A 16,262-nucleotide genomic window follows, 5' to 3' on the forward strand; every position below is an offset into this window, starting at 1 on the left:
TTGCATGTATCAAAATTTCCTTAACTGTTCCTCTTTGAGGCTGTCTGTATCTACACGGTTCTATTTTGTTGGCAGCTTTGTAGCAGATAGGGAATAACATATAGGGCCAAATATCAGACTTGGAGTAAGCAAGTAAAACTTCTACTTACTTTCACTTATTACAGGGCTGAATTTGGCCTATATTCCTTAAAAGATGACAGTGCAACTGCAGATTCAGTTTGAAAATAGGTGGAGTTGATGAGCAGAATGCAGGAACAGTGGAGAGTATGTGTAAATTGCTAGGTTAGTGGCACAATTGGTTATGGGTGTCTAGAGAGACAAGGCCTGTATGAGAGGCTGAAGTAAGTCCATGGAGGATTTTAAAAATAAGGTAGGCACTTTTGAACTGGATCTTGAAATGATTAGGGAGACAGATAAGTTTCTGAGAATAGGAAAGATGTTATCATGATTCTTTGGTATGTATGCAAAGGTAGGCAGCAGTATTCTGCATTCACTGGAGTCTAGAGAGCTGACACTAGGGTAGACTATAGAGGAGGGAACTGCATTGTTCAATGAACACAGATAGTGGAAGAGAATTTCAGAAGAGGTGGAGTCAAAATTACCATCAAGGGGCTTCATCCAATATCAATTGAAGCCATTAGAAAGCTTTTTTTTTTCTTTAAAGTTCTGTAGGCTCTCAATTGGGTCCAAAATAACCATTGTTATAAAGGCAGTGAGAAGTACATTAGTAGACATGGACATTGTGGGAGGGGATTAAAAATTCACTGTTAAAGATGATGCAATGGGCAGTGAAGGTGAATGGGAGATCTGAGTCAAGAAGAGAGATAAACATGATATAATTGTGTTCGAGGATGTTCTTTTTGCCCGTGAGAAACATTTCTCTCATTCAGACAGTTAAGCCGAATGAATTTGGATCAAGCACAAAGACAGGAAAGGGAAATTAGAGATTTCAAAGGATCTTGATTCTTCAAAAACATTTGATTATAAGTGTAAAATGTAAAGGCAGAACTAGAAATAATGTGTCCAAGAAGAAGAAGATGGTAGGTACAAAAAGAGTAGGATTCCTATAACTGAACTTTGTAAAACTCCACAGTGGAGGGTTCATGGTAATGAGAAAGAAGCACCACCAGATTCAGTGACCAAGAGAGCTTTTTCATAGGTATAAACAAAACAGGACGGGACTTGATACCAATACAGTAATGGCAGTGAAGATACCAAGATTGTTCGTCCTCAGTATCAAAGAATGCACTGAAGTAAAGGAAAATGTTGAAGTCATCATAACATGAAAATAGAGCCTATATTGAAAAATTGAACCAAAATTTTGTTTTTCCACTCTGTTCTAACTGACAGTGTGAAACCAATTTTAATGACATTTGAAATGAGATAAATATCAAAATAAATTATTCGGTGTTGATAATTTATATACAGAAATGCCAGCAGTGAAAACTAGTAAAGACTTTTGGTACAAGAGAAGGCTCTCTCTTGTATCTTTTCTTCATTTCAGTGAAAAATCATTTCAGCAGCTTGCAATGTAAGTATACTGAGTGTAGGTTATTTTTCACTTTCATATTTTTTAGGCTCCAGAGCAGAAAGGAGAAGGATTTGTATGTGTGTAAGTGTACATAAAAGGAACTCCTTAAAATAAAATAAGCACATTTTTATGAGGTAGGCAAGAAAGTCATTTATGCAGCTTGTACACCAAGGCAGTTTGCAGAGGAAAAAAATCAGCCTATTGAACATAAAGTTTAAAACATTCTGTAGATCGGACAGTCAATCAAGGAAGAAACGCCTCTTTCCTCCTTCCAACTCCCTCATGCAGATTCGGATGTCAGAAGACCGTTTGAAGGTCCTCAGAGCCTAATATCAATGTATGGAAGACAGGCTGGGCGGAGCAAGAGACTCCATGTTTGAGAAGGCAGCATGTATGGGTATGCACACAAGGCTGAACATTACTTTATATATCTGCACTCGAGAAGGAAGGTACCACTTGAAATAAAGAGTACTTTGCATAGCTGTGGCGCCTCTGCTGCAACAGAGGCAATTTGAGGCTGGATTAAACATTTAGTGTTACATTGCTTAGTAGCAAGTCTCCATGTTTTTTTATTCATAATGTAAAGTTTCATATTGGATATTAGATATTAATTAATAAAACAACTGGCTGTGAGGGCAGTAACAGTAAATATTGTCCAGAGTAGCTGCAGGCAGAATACTAAATGTAAAAGAGCTGTTTCCCCAGGGGGCAGTAAATGTTACTGGTTTTGACCTCTGAATCACTCGATATTCATTTTATTAATGTGGGCATTTTTTTTCATTCTGTCAACTAATTACCTTGTCTTTGAACATATCCCTCCTCTTGCTGTTTTGGTCTCTTCCCTCACCACTGATTCTCTCTTCTTTCTCCCATACCTTCTGCTGATTGTCCCCACCAGTGCTGGCTCCGTTTTCTTCCTCTCTGCTCCACTCCATGTTCTTCTGTGCCTTCCCTTTGTTGTCTGGCTCTCTTTCCCACCCAGTCCCTTGTTTGATGATGGATTTTCCCCACTCAGCTTCTAATCCCCACTTTTGCATGCCAGCTTTGGCTCCTTTGAGCCAGCACTTCCCCCTTTGGTGATACTGGTTCTTCAAATATTATAGACATTATCACAAGTGCTTGGTTTTCTCTAAGATGTATTATCTAATTTGAGAAAGAGTATGTGACCATGTAATTAGAGTGTATCATAATTAGGGCCCTACCAAACTCACGGTCCATTTTGGTCAATTTTATGATCATAGGGTTTTAAAAATCATAAATTTCATGATTTCAGGTATTTACATATGAAATTTCACGGTGTTATCATTGTAGGGTTCCTGACCCCAAAAGACGTTTGGTAGTGGTGGGAGAGGGGTTAAGGTTATTGTAGGGTGGGTTGCGATATTGCTACCCTTACTTCTTCTCTGCTGCTAGTGGTGGCACTGCCTTCAGAGCTGATTAGCTGGAAAGTGGTGGCTGCTGGCCAGGAGCCCAGCTCTGAAGGCAGAGCCACTGCCAGCAGCAGCACAGGAGTAAGGATGGCATGATATGGTATTGCCACCCTTACCTCTGCTCTACTGCCTTCAGAGCTCGGCCCTCAGTCAGCAGCCACCACTGTCCGGCCGCCCAGCTCCGAAGGCAGCAGCACAGAAATAAGGGTGGCATGGTATGATATTTGCCACCCTTACTTCTGTGCTGCTGCTGGCAGGGCGTTGCCTTCAGAGCTGAGTATCCAGCCAACAGCCACCTCTGTCTGGCTGCCCAGCTTGGAAGGCAGGATGTAAGTAAGGGTGGTAATAACATGACCCCCCCTAAAATAACCTTGTGACCCCTCTGCAACTCCCTTTTGGGTCAGGACCCCCAATTTGAGAAATGCTGGTGTCCCCCATGAAATCTGAATAAGGCAGGGTAAAAGCACACAAAAGACCAGATTTCATGGTCTGTGGCGCATTTTTCATGGCCATGAATTTGGTAGGGCCCCAATCATAATGTGTATAGTGACAGGGTCAGGCCAGATGGCTACAGGACAGTGATCCTATTGGGATCCGGGTCTACAGGAGAGTGATGGAAGGCAGATATATTAGCCCCAGGTTAAGCAGGTCCCTTTCCCCTGTGTATGGTAACGGGGCAGTTCCAGAACAATCAGGAACTTGCTGGAACCAATTAAGGCAGGCTAATTAGGACACCTGGAGCCAATTAAGAAGCTGCTAGCATCAATTAAGTCAGGCTAATCAGGGCCCCTGGATTAAAAAGGACCTCACTTCAGTCAGTGAGGAACGCGCAAGGAATTGAGAGTGAGAGGATGTGCTGCTGGAGGATTGAGGAGTACAAATGCTATCTGGTATCAGGAGGAAGGTCCTGTGGTGAGGATACAGAAGGTGTTGGGAGGAGGCCATGGGGAAGTAGCCCAGGGAGTTGTAGCTGTCACACAGGTGTTACACGAAACACTATAGACAGCTGTGATCCACAGGGCCCTGGGCTGGAACCCGGAGTAGAGGGCGGGCCTGGGTTCCACCATCTCCTCAACTCCCTATTGGATACAGGAGGAGTTGACCTGGACTGTGGGCCCCACCAGAGGGAAAGGTCCCTGGCCTGTCCCCTGACCCACTAGGTGGACCAGCAGAGACTCTGGGGATTGTTCTCCTTCCTTTTCCCCATGCTGGCCAGTGATGAGGTTAGCTGAGTGCACGGCAGGTTTGAGCCACTTGCAAAAGTGGCCAAACTGAGGATTGCCATGAATCTCTGAGGCAAGCAAATCCGCCAATAAGCGCAGGACCCATCAAGGCAGAGGAGGAACTTTGTCACAGTATATAAGCATACACACAGAAAACACCATAGAATTAGGACAGTCAATCTAGCATGGCCATTATAAACTTCATACTAAAAATGTGATTAAACTACTTTTAGGTGGTCACAGACTTGTTCCTTAAAGAAGCAGAATAATTTCTGTGCAAAAGGTCTACTGACTATTTATAAGACCTGGGTCCCACAAGGCAACTATTAAAATGGTCCCATACATTTCTAAATTATAAACAGAAAAGCAAAATAAAGATCTAACTTTGGAGGTCTTATTCACAGTGTCATTATCCTTATTCCAGTGTCAAAAATCCTTCCTCCCCTCCCCCATCTGCAGGCTTTTGCATTGTAAATTAATAAACTTCTATTGTTTATTGTAAAAGAACTCCATAATACAAAAATAATTATAGTACAGAAAATCCATTTGGTAATATAATCTAGGATCTTCAAAGGAGTCTAAGGGAGTTTGGCACCCAACTCCCATATATGTACTGGGTGAATTTCTGTGGCCTCTGTTATGCAAGATATCAGACTCAATTATCAGAATAGTCCCTTGCCTTAAAATCTATGCACATATGACAATTCTTGCCATAGATATCCATTCTTTCCTTTGCTATCAGGCAGAGTACTAGACAACTGGAAGGTGATTAGTTTTGCCGTTTCTTTAAACTGAAGGTGAGAAGGTTGTAAGCTTCACTTTCAGGTGAGGACTTCGCTAACCATGTCTTTGTCACCTTGAGACTGAAAAATGGCAATGGTTCTAGATGGGGCTACAACTTAAATCATTTGGAAACTTCATCTAGCGCTCAATCCTACAAGGTGCTGAGTATTCTGACTATGATTCAGTGAAGCACATAAGCTAGTGCTTACCTTTAATTAATTAGACTATTCATGTGCTTAAATTAAAGCATATGATTAAATGTTTTATTAGGTCACAGCCATATTGGTTATCACCTTATATGACCAAGCACCAAATGCAGAAAGTGGCATACTCCATTATGACTGTTTTTGTGAAGGGAGTGTGTAGTCTGGTGGTTTCTAATTTCACTCTAGGTGCAATTGCAGAGGATCATTGGACCTGTAAGCCTCAAATGGTTTTCACCCTGTCAGTTTCAGAGGCCACCTCTATTCTTGTGTGATACCACAATAATTTAGTTTGGCAGTTTTAAATTAGCAGCTCCTTGGTTTAAACATGAGGGTTGGCAGTGTGATAGATTGGGGTAGACCTCTATGCAGTGATGTCATCTAATTTATGTGCTGTACCAAACTCTGCCAACCATTTGGTATTCCAGTTTAGATCTGTATATGGACAAACTGTTTGTGATGAACGACTGACATCTGCTCTGTCTAGGAGGGGGCATGGAGAACTATTGCAGAGGGAGCCACTTGGAGGACAAGCAGAGGTCATTAACTTTTTTTAATGACTCTTAGCTCGTGGACCCTTTCTTGTGAACAATGAGATTGTATTTGGCTGCTGGTTGGAGATTTGCAATAACTCTGCGTGGCTTGAGGGGAGGTGTATCTGAGTCTGGCCACATGTCGGAAACTGTGTTTTTAAAAAAGCAGCAGAGCTCTGTGTTCTAAGGAGCCATTCCATTGGCAGAAACAGCAGGCCCTGAAGGAGAAATGGAGGATTTTGCCTCTCCTAAGGACTTGGACCAAACCCAGGGACTCGCAAAAAGGGCTAAGATCACACGAAGTATGGATTGCGTTCAGGAGTTTGTTGTTTTTCATTGATCTGTAACTGTTTTGTGCTTTTAAAGAGTAAAATGTGTATTTTAAGAAATTATATTGCTAGCCTGTGTCTCCGAGCTGTACAGCCACATGGTCCCTAAAGAGTGTAAATAGGAAAAAAACAGAGTTCTGACAGCCAAGTGGACTGTGGGGGAAACATGTCTATGCAACTAGGGGTCGGGAGGGCTGAGGCACGGATTCTGGGGTGCAGGCGGCAAGATTGCAGGGTCCCACTGCAGACGCAGAGTGTGTACCTGTGGTGTGTGCCTGAGTGACCTAGAGCAACAGAGAGTGATCAGTCATGACCCAGAAAGCTTAGCAACACCTCAGATTCAGTGGTTGGATCCCCTCACAACCGACACATCTCCATCCAGAGAATGGGACTGGACCAGGTTTTGATTGGTAGTACCTCATTTTTGATGAGGGCTCTGATGTGGAAAGTCTGGAAATAACTTTCTCCCTTGGTGCAATAGAGCCCAAGAGTGTTGACATTTAGGAAATGCTGCAAAGCCTGGCTTTTTTCCTAGGCTACTTCAAAAGGGGTGCACTGATTGTTGAAATAAGGGGGATGGAAATTGCTCTGAGAAACTTGCTGGGAAAAGTTTGTTGATTTATTTTGTAAGTTTATAGTTGTCTTCATAGTGTATGTGTGCCTGTATTATCCACCTGTTGTCTCTCATTAAGATTGTGAGGTCTGTGGGACAGGGCGTGTGCTTTATTATGTATGTTCACAATGTCTAATGAATTGGCTATGATGGCAGACACCATTGTAATTCATAATTTCCTCTGATTGAATCCATGGATTGGTGACTTTGGAGCTATGCTCCATTATGGCCTATCCTCTCTGGGAAGATATGGTCATGAAAAACAATCCTAAAATATTGTTCCTTGCAAGTAAGCCCCTAACCCAAAGTCACCTCAGCTAAATCCTATAACGATCAGGATAGGGTTTTCCTGTTCTCCTAAAGACAGCTTCAGGGCTACTGGAGTTAGATATCGATATACACAAGTCTGCACAATAGATTTTGCTTGTGCGCCAGTATTTACCTCCACCTGGAAATTCCTCTAAGATGCTGAAACTCATGTGTGAGAGGGATGAAAATCACTTCAGACTGGTAGTTCCTTTCCATGATGAAAAATGACACAGAGATTCCTTTTCTTCCTCTGACACTTTGTTGCATCCCTTCTCTGCTTCCTTCGCCTCACCCCACCAAACAAAACAAAACAAAAACCAAAGGGTAACAACAGGGCTGGCTCTAGGCACCAGCAAAACAAGCAGGTACTTGGGGTGGCACATCTCGAGGGGCAGCATTTCGGCACCGGCCATGCCGCCCCTAGAAATGTGCCCCCGCCGTCCCAGCTCGCCTCCGCTCCACCTTGGCCTGCTCCCCTGAGCGTGCCGCCGCCACTCTGCTTCTCCCCCTCCCTCCCAGGCTTGCCGCGTGCAAAACAGCTGTTTGGCGCGGCAAGCCTGGGAGGGAGGGAGGAGAACCCGAGTGGCGGCGCGCTCAAGGGAGGCGGCAGTGGTGGAGCGGAGGTGAGCTGGGGTGGGGAGCGGTTCCTCTACCCTCGCCCCGTTACTTCCTGCACTCCCCCCCTTCACCCTTGCTCACCTCCGCTCCGCCTGCTCCCCTGAACACACTGCCTCTCCCTCGCCTGAGAGGGAGCAGGGAGAAGCGGAGCGGCGGCGTGTTCTGGGGAGCAGGCGGAGCGGAGGTGAGCTAGGGCCGGGGGGAGCCGCAGGAAGCAATGTGGGGGGAATGCAGCACGCCCGGGAGAGGAGGCTGGGCCGGGGATTATGGGGAAGGGGCAGAGTTGGGGTGGGGGGCATGAAAAAAAAGCAGGGGCTGGCCAAAATTTTTTTTGCTTGGGGTGGCAAAAATCCTAGAGCCAGCCCTGGGTAACAGAAACCATACATCATGTACTGGAATTGGATGCATATATGTCCAGTCACTCAGGAGAGAAGAGGAAAAGGAACCTATTCTCTCTCTTTTGCAGTCATCTAAAGATGTAGGGGAACCACCCAGTCCTAGACCTCAAACAGCTGAATAATTTTATCCAGTACAAAACATTTAAGATGCAATCCCTTGATCTGACATAGCTAACTGTGGAGCAAATTACCCGTGTAAATAAATCTAAAAGACATGTACCTTCACATACTGATTCTTCTATTGGAAATATCTGTTTGGATTTCAGACAAGATATTTCTGATAGTCCTTCATCACTTTTGCTCTTGCTTCAGCACTAAGGTATTAACAAAAATATTTCTGAAGGAATCAGCAGCCCTCAATGAAAGCAAGATCTTAGGCCTGGTCTTTACTAGAAAATTAGGTTGGCATAACTACATCACTAAAGAGTGAGTGGCAAAGTTAAGAGAACTAAGTCCCCATGTAAACATCACTAGGTTGAGGCAAAAATTCTCCCATCAACCTAGCTACCACCTCTTGGGGAAGTGGCTTATCTATGCCAACAGGAGAACCCTTCCTGTTGGCACAGGTGGTATCTATACTGAAGTGCTACAGCAGCACAGCTGTGCCTCTGTAGCATTTTAAGTGTAGACAAGCACTTAGTGAATATCTGCCTTGAGGATTTCTGGCTGGTGAAGAGGTTGTCACAGTCAGACACCTGAGATACAGTGGCCCAAGTGAATGAATTCTGTCTGGGATTCAAAATAAACATGGAAAAAAACCCTGACCCCTTTGTAGTTTAGGTTCCCATTCAATACATTGGAAAGAAAAGCACAAATTTGACTCTGCAGAACGAGTGCAGCAGAATGGAGAGAGAATTTTGGAGATTTAAATGTGATTAATCACTCTGCCTAGCAAGTTCAAACAGCAAAGAGATGCTTATTGATCCATACTGTTGAATGTTATAGTCCACAACCCCAATGTATGGATATGAAAAATCTCCTTCCTTTAGTGGATCTCACAAGGTCCCTGCAGATATAGGAGAACTGCAGGTTTAGGATCTGGAACTTCCATTTGAAATCAGAAGTATAATTTCCACAGCCCCTTTTGCAGTAGTCAAAGGTCATTTTTGTGCCCTGACATAGGAATAATCCTTTTAGGAAAGAAATAACAAACCCACAAGGTGCAATATGAAATGTAAACTACAAAATGTGTTCCAAAACATTGACATTCTACCTTAAGTCAAGGAGCAAGGAAATGGTAAGGTTGATGTATTCATTTTATTCCACCCAGGTGTTACAAGGATCCCCAAAATTGTGTTATGTCTCACACTGTATGTGTTGAAAAATTCTACACACAAACTAGTCATTTTAAGAATGGAGTTGGACCTACATTCAAAATTCCTTTGTTCTTGATGGTTTAATGTTTCTTAAATGTGTTTTAGTTAGTAAGTGTACATATGAAAGTTAGATATCTAAATAAAAAGGATTAACTTAACTTACCTTACCTTGACAAGTATTCAGTTAGAGTAAAAATCTGACATTCATGATTGTTTGCACGCTCTATAAACTCTTCTATATATTTCCTTTATTTATTTAAGAAATGTTAACTTTTTGTCCTGTAGTTCTCTGCTACCGAGGTTTGAATTTTCACTTTCCTAGTCAATTACTTTCTGCAAAAAGATTTGTCAGTATTCCTGTTGAGCTAACATGCCTGCTTTCCCTGCCATACTTGTAAATTGAATGAAGAAGAAGAGAGTAAGCATGTGGGAGTGAGAATGAACTTGTGCTTGTTCTAATTTAGTTATATGGCCTCACCTAGAATCTGTTAATATTTAAATCCTAGTGAGTCAACATTAACAACATAAAATATAGATTCTGAAGGATCTTTTATATAGTTCTTCATACTTTAGGTGAATGTGAAAATGAATGATAAAGAATGCCAAGTTTTATCAATACCACAGATTACAATACGTGATGTGTTCTCAGTCAAATGTTCTTCATAGTTTACAACATAACCACTCTGAACAAAGTTACCTTAGGTTAAGTTTAGCACTGATTTGTGTAAAAAGGCATGAGCAACTGCTCCTCTTAAACCTGAATATCTCTGCCATTTATATTTTAATAGCCTAAGTTATGGAGCAGCATCCTGCAAAATCAAATGGAAAAGAGAAGTTTAAATATAGGAGTGCTATTAATACACTATAAATGATGACAAAATGTATTTATTTTGCATTTGGTAAATAGACATATGTCCCTAAGATTAGATTTTATCTGGCATGTTTAAGTTAAGCCTTAATTTAATAACTGATTTATAAAGTTGTCTTTACACTGGAAATACTGGGAGATACACAACAACAGCAACAATAATGGCTCACTATTATATGTTTAAAATAGTAACGCTTATGGGGCAAAAGATGCATGATTTTAATGAGGCTTAAATATATGCTTAAGTGGTTTGGCAAATGGAGTTTGGAAAGCTCATGTGCATAAAGATAAGCATGTACTGAAGTGCTTTGCTGAATTGAGACCTTAAAATGAGTGACAAATGTAGTAAAAATCCTTTGTATCTATCTGAAAAAAAATCTACTAAGAATCTGGTTTTATAATAGCAAAAAAGCATGATTCTTAAAGTTAAGGCAAACCCTCCTTTTAGATATATTATTGTTTCCCCACCATCTCAAGAGGTTACAAGTAATTTCTTTCAGTTCTTCTTTGAGTGCTTGCTCATGTCCATTCGAAAAGGTGTGTGCGTGCGTGTCATGTGCACGATCATCGGAAGGTTTTACCCTAGTGGTACCCATCGGGTCGGATGTGGAGCCCCCTGGAGTGGCACCTTCATGGCAGTGTATATAGGTCACTGCCGACCTGCCATCTGCTCAGTTCCTGCTTACCATCAGTGACGGTCGTAGGACCAACTTTCCTAGTGGTTTTTCCTGTACATAGTTGTTAATCATTATTACTGTAGTTAGTAAGTTTAAGTTGGGGATTCCCCCTCCTGCTAAGTTTTTCCCCGTCCCCGGGGCATGCCACGGCTGCAGGGGTTCAAGCCATGTGACAGCTGTGGTAAGCCTATTTCCAGATGGGATCCGCACGCTGTTTGTCTGAAGGGCCTGGGAGAAGGACTTTTTCAGGACAAGTGAAGTATTTGCAGAGGCTTCAAGCCCAGAACCAAAAGGGAGAGAGACTATTGGCTGAAACTCCTTTTAATGGAGTCTGCTTTCCGGCCTCAACCGGCACAAGAGGCGGCACTGGCAGCCTCGGTGCACAGCGCACCGGCCTCAGTGCGGGAAACCTGGCACTGAGGAAGGACTCGCTTAAGGAGCATTGGCACCACTCCCCGGCACAGAAGGCTGGCTCATCAGTGCAACACCAATCACAATCCCCGGTGCTGCATAAGAAGAAAAAGGTGGAAAGAGGCCGTTCCCCTGCCAAGAAGAGCAAACAGGATACCTTCAGGTATAGAAGGTAGCCACCAGCTGAGGGACTTGAGAATCGGGGGCGGGAGGGTAACCAGTCTGTCCAGAGGGTCCCGACTGGGTCTGTATACTTTCGCCAACCAAGCCTGGAATGGGTGAAGGCACAATCTGCTGTGTTGTACTACATATATCCAGGCCACCATATTCCTCACACGCTTCATGCAGTTTCTGGCTGTAGTTGTTGGAAACTGGCGGAAGCTCTCAATGATGCCCCAGATGCTTTGGAACCGGGACTTGGGCAGGGAAGGTCTGGCTTGAGTGGAGTCCAGGAGAGCCCCAATAAATTCTATTTTTTTGGATTCGGGCTAGGGTAGACTTGGGCATGTTCAGAATGAGCCTCAGCCTGCTGAAAGTGGTGCATGACAATGCCTCGTGTTCTTGCACTTGCATTCGAGAATCACCCTTGATGAACCAGTCGTCCAGGTACGGGAAGACCTATACACGGCATTTGTGGAGGAAGGCTGCCACAACTGCCATGCACTTTGTGAACACGCAAGGGGCCGCTGAAAGCCCAAACAGCCAAAAGCAGCTTGGAGGGAGGTTCTAGCCACCACTCTATCCTCCTCTAGGATGGTCCTTATTTTTAGGGGCAGGCCCTGCCGGTCCCTGTGATTTGCTGCATCCACCACCAAGGTCCCTGGTTGGGGCTGGGTGAAGAGGTACGCCTATCCCTTTGTGGGTCGAAAGTAATGCCTCTCTACGCCCCTAGCCATAGGTGGTATAGAGGCTGGGGTCTGCCAGAGCACCTTTCTGGTGTTTTGTAGCTTTTGTAAGTGCTTGGGGGGACACTCTGGGGTGAGTATGTCGACTATCGGATCTGAGTCCTCCACAGCCTCCTCAATTTGGATATTGAGTTTCTGGGCCACCCTCCTAAGAAGGTCCTGGTGGGATTTCATGTCCATTGCTGGGAGGGATGTAGTAGTGCCTGCTACTGCCCTCATCCAGCGAGAAAGAAGATGAGGCTCAAGGTGGGACAGTGTCAGGTGACATGTTCAGGGCCATCCACCGCTGCTGCAACTGGTGGTGTGGGAGCCACAGGCTTTGGCAGCTCTGATAATGCACCCAATGTGGGAGGCCTGGAGTCTGAACCCTGTGGTGGGTCCTCAGGAGCCCTGGCAGTGTCAGGGACGATTGACGTCATGTGGGGTGCCACAAGCAACAGAAACTACTGATGCCACCCTGGAACTATGCCCTTGGGCCTAGTGATAGGCCCAAGGTGTCCAAAAGGACCATTGTACTGGGCCCTGCCACTGGGGTGGCCAGGACACCATCGGTACCGAGGTGTCCTCTGCTCTATGGTGCCGAGACCGGTACTGGGATCTTGAGCAGTAACAGCTGTTTTGGGACAGAAACGATTCCACCTCTGACTCAGAGGAATAGTCCGAGTCTGACCAGGGAGGGGTGGACCCTGACAGTGCAGGAAGCGGTACCAAGGTGATGGGGAATGGCACCGCATCATGGTGGGTTTACCCTGGTGCCGGATAGGTGGTGCCGCTATCAGTGCCGCAGATAGTGCCACGATCGGTGCCCGAAGTGGTGCAGCAGATGTACCGGACAGCAACGCTGCTTGATGAGCCCAGGCTTGTGCCATCTGCACCTGAACCAGTGCCTGGGAATGCAAGGCAGGGGACTATGCCATCCTGGCAATCAGATCCCACGTGGCCTCTAAAGTGTCTGGTGTGGAGGGAAGGTACAGGTTCTCCTCAACACCTCGCAGACCCGGGAGTCCACCGACACTGGACTCGGTGGGCCTCCCAGAGTCAACCATGTTGGGACCGCTGGACCAGCCTTCAGGGGTTGGCGATACCATCTATTAAGGTGCACCTGGTTGCCATCTCGGCCTTCCACCCAGGTATGGCGGATATGTCGGTCTTTGGAAATCCCATGGTTGATTGGTTTCTCAAAGGCTTGGACAGGCTTTATGTGCAGGTGCGGCAGCCCGTTCCCCAGTGGAATCTCAACCTGGTTTTCTCTAGACTTATGGGGCCCCCTTTCGAGCCCATGGCAACCTGCCCTCTATCCCACCTGTCCTGGAAGGTGGCTTTTCTGGTGGCCATAACCTCAGCCAGAAGGGTCTCTGAACTCAGAACGCTGTCTTCCGAGCTCCCCTACACTTTTTTTTTTATAAAGACAAGGTGCAACTACCCTCACCCAGCGTTCCTACCCAAGGCAGTCTCACACTTTCATGTAAACCAGGACATATTTCTACTGGCATTCTTTCCTAAACCTCATGCCAGCAACATAGAGCGAGTACTCCATTCTCTGAACATAAGGCGTGCCCTAGCCTTTTATATTGAACGCACAAAGCCCATTTCATAAGTCACTACAGCTCTTTCTTGCAATCACCGAAAGGATGAAAGGGCTTCCCATCTCATCTCAGCACATTTCATCGTGGATCATGTCCTGCATCAGAACGTGCTACGACTTGGCTAAGATTCCAGCCCTAGCATTGATGGCGCACTCCACAAGAGCGCAGGCTTCTTCTGCCACATTCCTCACGCAACTCCCTATTCAGGACATATGCAAGGCAGCAAAGTGGTCTTCCATCCACACCTTCATGTCGCACTATGCCGTCACTCAACAGGTGAGAGACGATGCGGCCTTCGGCAGGGCAGTACTTCAGTCAGCAACTCAGTGAACTCCAACCCCTCCTCCATTGAAACTGCTTGGGAGTCACCTATTGGAATGGACATGAGCAAGCACTCGAAGAAGAAAAAACGGTTACTTACCATCTCGTAACTGTTGTTCTTTGAGATGAGTTGCTCATGTCCATTCTAAATCTTACCTGCCTCCCCTTTGTCGGAGTATTCCAGCAAGAAGGAACTGAGCAGGTGGCGGGTTGGCAGGGGCCTATATATGCCACCATGAAGGCATCACTCCACAGCCAACCCAACGGGTACCACTAGGGTAAAACCTTCCAACGATCATGCATCCAGCATGTGCACACACCTATTGGACTGGACATGAGCAACACATCTCAAAGAACAACAGTGACGAGATGGTAAGTAACTGGCTTTTTAAATGCCTCATCCTGTGTCCCTTACTCATGTGAGTAGTCCCGTTAAGGACTGCAAGACTGCAATAAATAAGAAACTTTAGAGGTAGGTTTTCAAAGCAGTGTAAAGTTTACTCTGTTATAATTTACTAACATTAACTGAAGTGTTGCTGCTTTAAGATTACTTAAATGTGTGTGGGGGGGTGTATTTACGTTTTATTGAAGGGTGGATCAGAATCAAGGGTTTTTTTAAAAAATCAAAATATCTGAATGTTTTATTTAAATCAGATTTTTTATTTAAATTAAATTCTGTTTTCATTTTAAAAATAAAGCTATTTAAAATTAAGTATGAAAGTTTGACAATCTGTGTTAAGGCCAGAACTTGCTGCATTAAATATCTCTGTTATTTTCTATCTTTACAACAGAGCAAATGCTGGCATTTATGTTTCCCAGTTGTAAGTACTTCTGGTTTTTGTTTTGCAGAAAAGCTTTTGCCTTAATTGCTTTAGGTTTCAGTTTAGCTAGCAGGTGCAGACAGAATATTTTCTTCATTTGGATTAGTTCATTCAAAGTTGAGAAACCTTCTGGGAATTGAAAAAGCAGGAAAGCTTGTTTTCCTCTTCCCATCTATGGGCTTGTCTTCACTGTAATGTTAGCACGAGGTATAACTAGACTCTTGCCCCTAGCCTGATCTTGCTGACACATAACAATCTCTAGCTAGAGTTAAGTGGTGCTTTAAACTCCAGCTAGTTGGCCCATCAGGGGATATGGGTTAAAGCTCAAGTGCTGCAGATGCTGGAGCTAGTAATGCAGTTGGGGATGCTACTCTGAGTTGCTAATGCAGTCACTGTCTGCAGCTCAAGTATTGTTTCGCGGTGTGAACACTCTCACTCGAGCTAAACTAACTCAAGAGGAGATAACTAGCATGTAGATCACTTGCACTAATACTGCACTAAAGACAAGCCCTATTAATAAAAAACAGATGGAAGACAAATTCTAGTAAAAGGTCTAAAAAACTGGTGCCAGATCTTAGAAGGTATTTAGGCACCTACAGGTACAGATAGGTGCCTGGTAGGATTTTCAAAAATGCCTATGCAAGTTAGATACTAACTCCTATTGATTTTGATTTCAGTGCGAGTTAGGCACAGAACCTGCTTAAGTGCTTTTGAAAATGCAACCATTGTAATTGCAAGACAAGGGATCTTGTTTTGGACTGGCTGTAAGAAAGGGTAGTGGTTCATCCTTCCTCAAGAGTTGGGAGGTGGCTGACCAGGAAGCAGAAGGAGGTATCAGGTGAGCTGCAGGGCAGGCTAGTGGGCCTCAGATAAGCCTTCGCTCACTTGGGGGCAGGAATATAAACCCTGCCTGAGAGGGTCCTCGGCCGGGGTGCTTGGTAGGAGAACATCACCTAGTGGTCAGGACTTAGGCCCGTGATGTGCCAGGGTGTTATTGGTAGAGAAGCTGGGGCCCTCCCATTCCTGGGCTCTGACTCAAGGACCTATGAGGGCTATCAGTGATCCGACAGCCAGGGGATGCTTAAGGCTGCTGTCCCTGGGCCACTTCCTGTCTCTTCCCCCCCGTGGTTTTCCCAAGGTTGCCATCTGGGTTAAGGCAGCATGAGGGTTGCTCACCACAAGGCTCCTCCTGGTGGTTGCGTGTAGCAAAGTCACCTTTTCTCTCTCTCAGGCAGCAACTGCCTCCTCCTACAGTATGGCCCACACTCCTGGGGTGGGGATTAACCAAATCCAGAGTTCATATGAGGGGGAGAGGTGAATGATTCCCTCTTAGGCTGTCTCTGCAGCAGGCCTTGCCTTCCCTCAGGGAGGTACCTTTGTGCAGTTT

General features: G+C 44.8%; 1 protein-coding gene across 22 annotated transcripts in view; it reads left to right on the plus strand.

The window, feature by feature from the left end:
* FOXP2 (forkhead box P2) overlaps positions 1 to 16,262 on the plus strand; it is a 240,421-nt gene that overhangs the window by 8,193 nt on the left and 215,966 nt on the right. The gene's annotated exons all lie outside the window — the stretch shown is intronic.

Source organism: Eretmochelys imbricata, chromosome 1 (assembly GCF_965152235.1).
Source record: "Eretmochelys imbricata isolate rEreImb1 chromosome 1, rEreImb1.hap1, whole genome shotgun sequence".
In the NCBI taxonomy this organism is placed as follows: domain Eukaryota; kingdom Metazoa; phylum Chordata; order Testudines; family Cheloniidae; genus Eretmochelys; species Eretmochelys imbricata.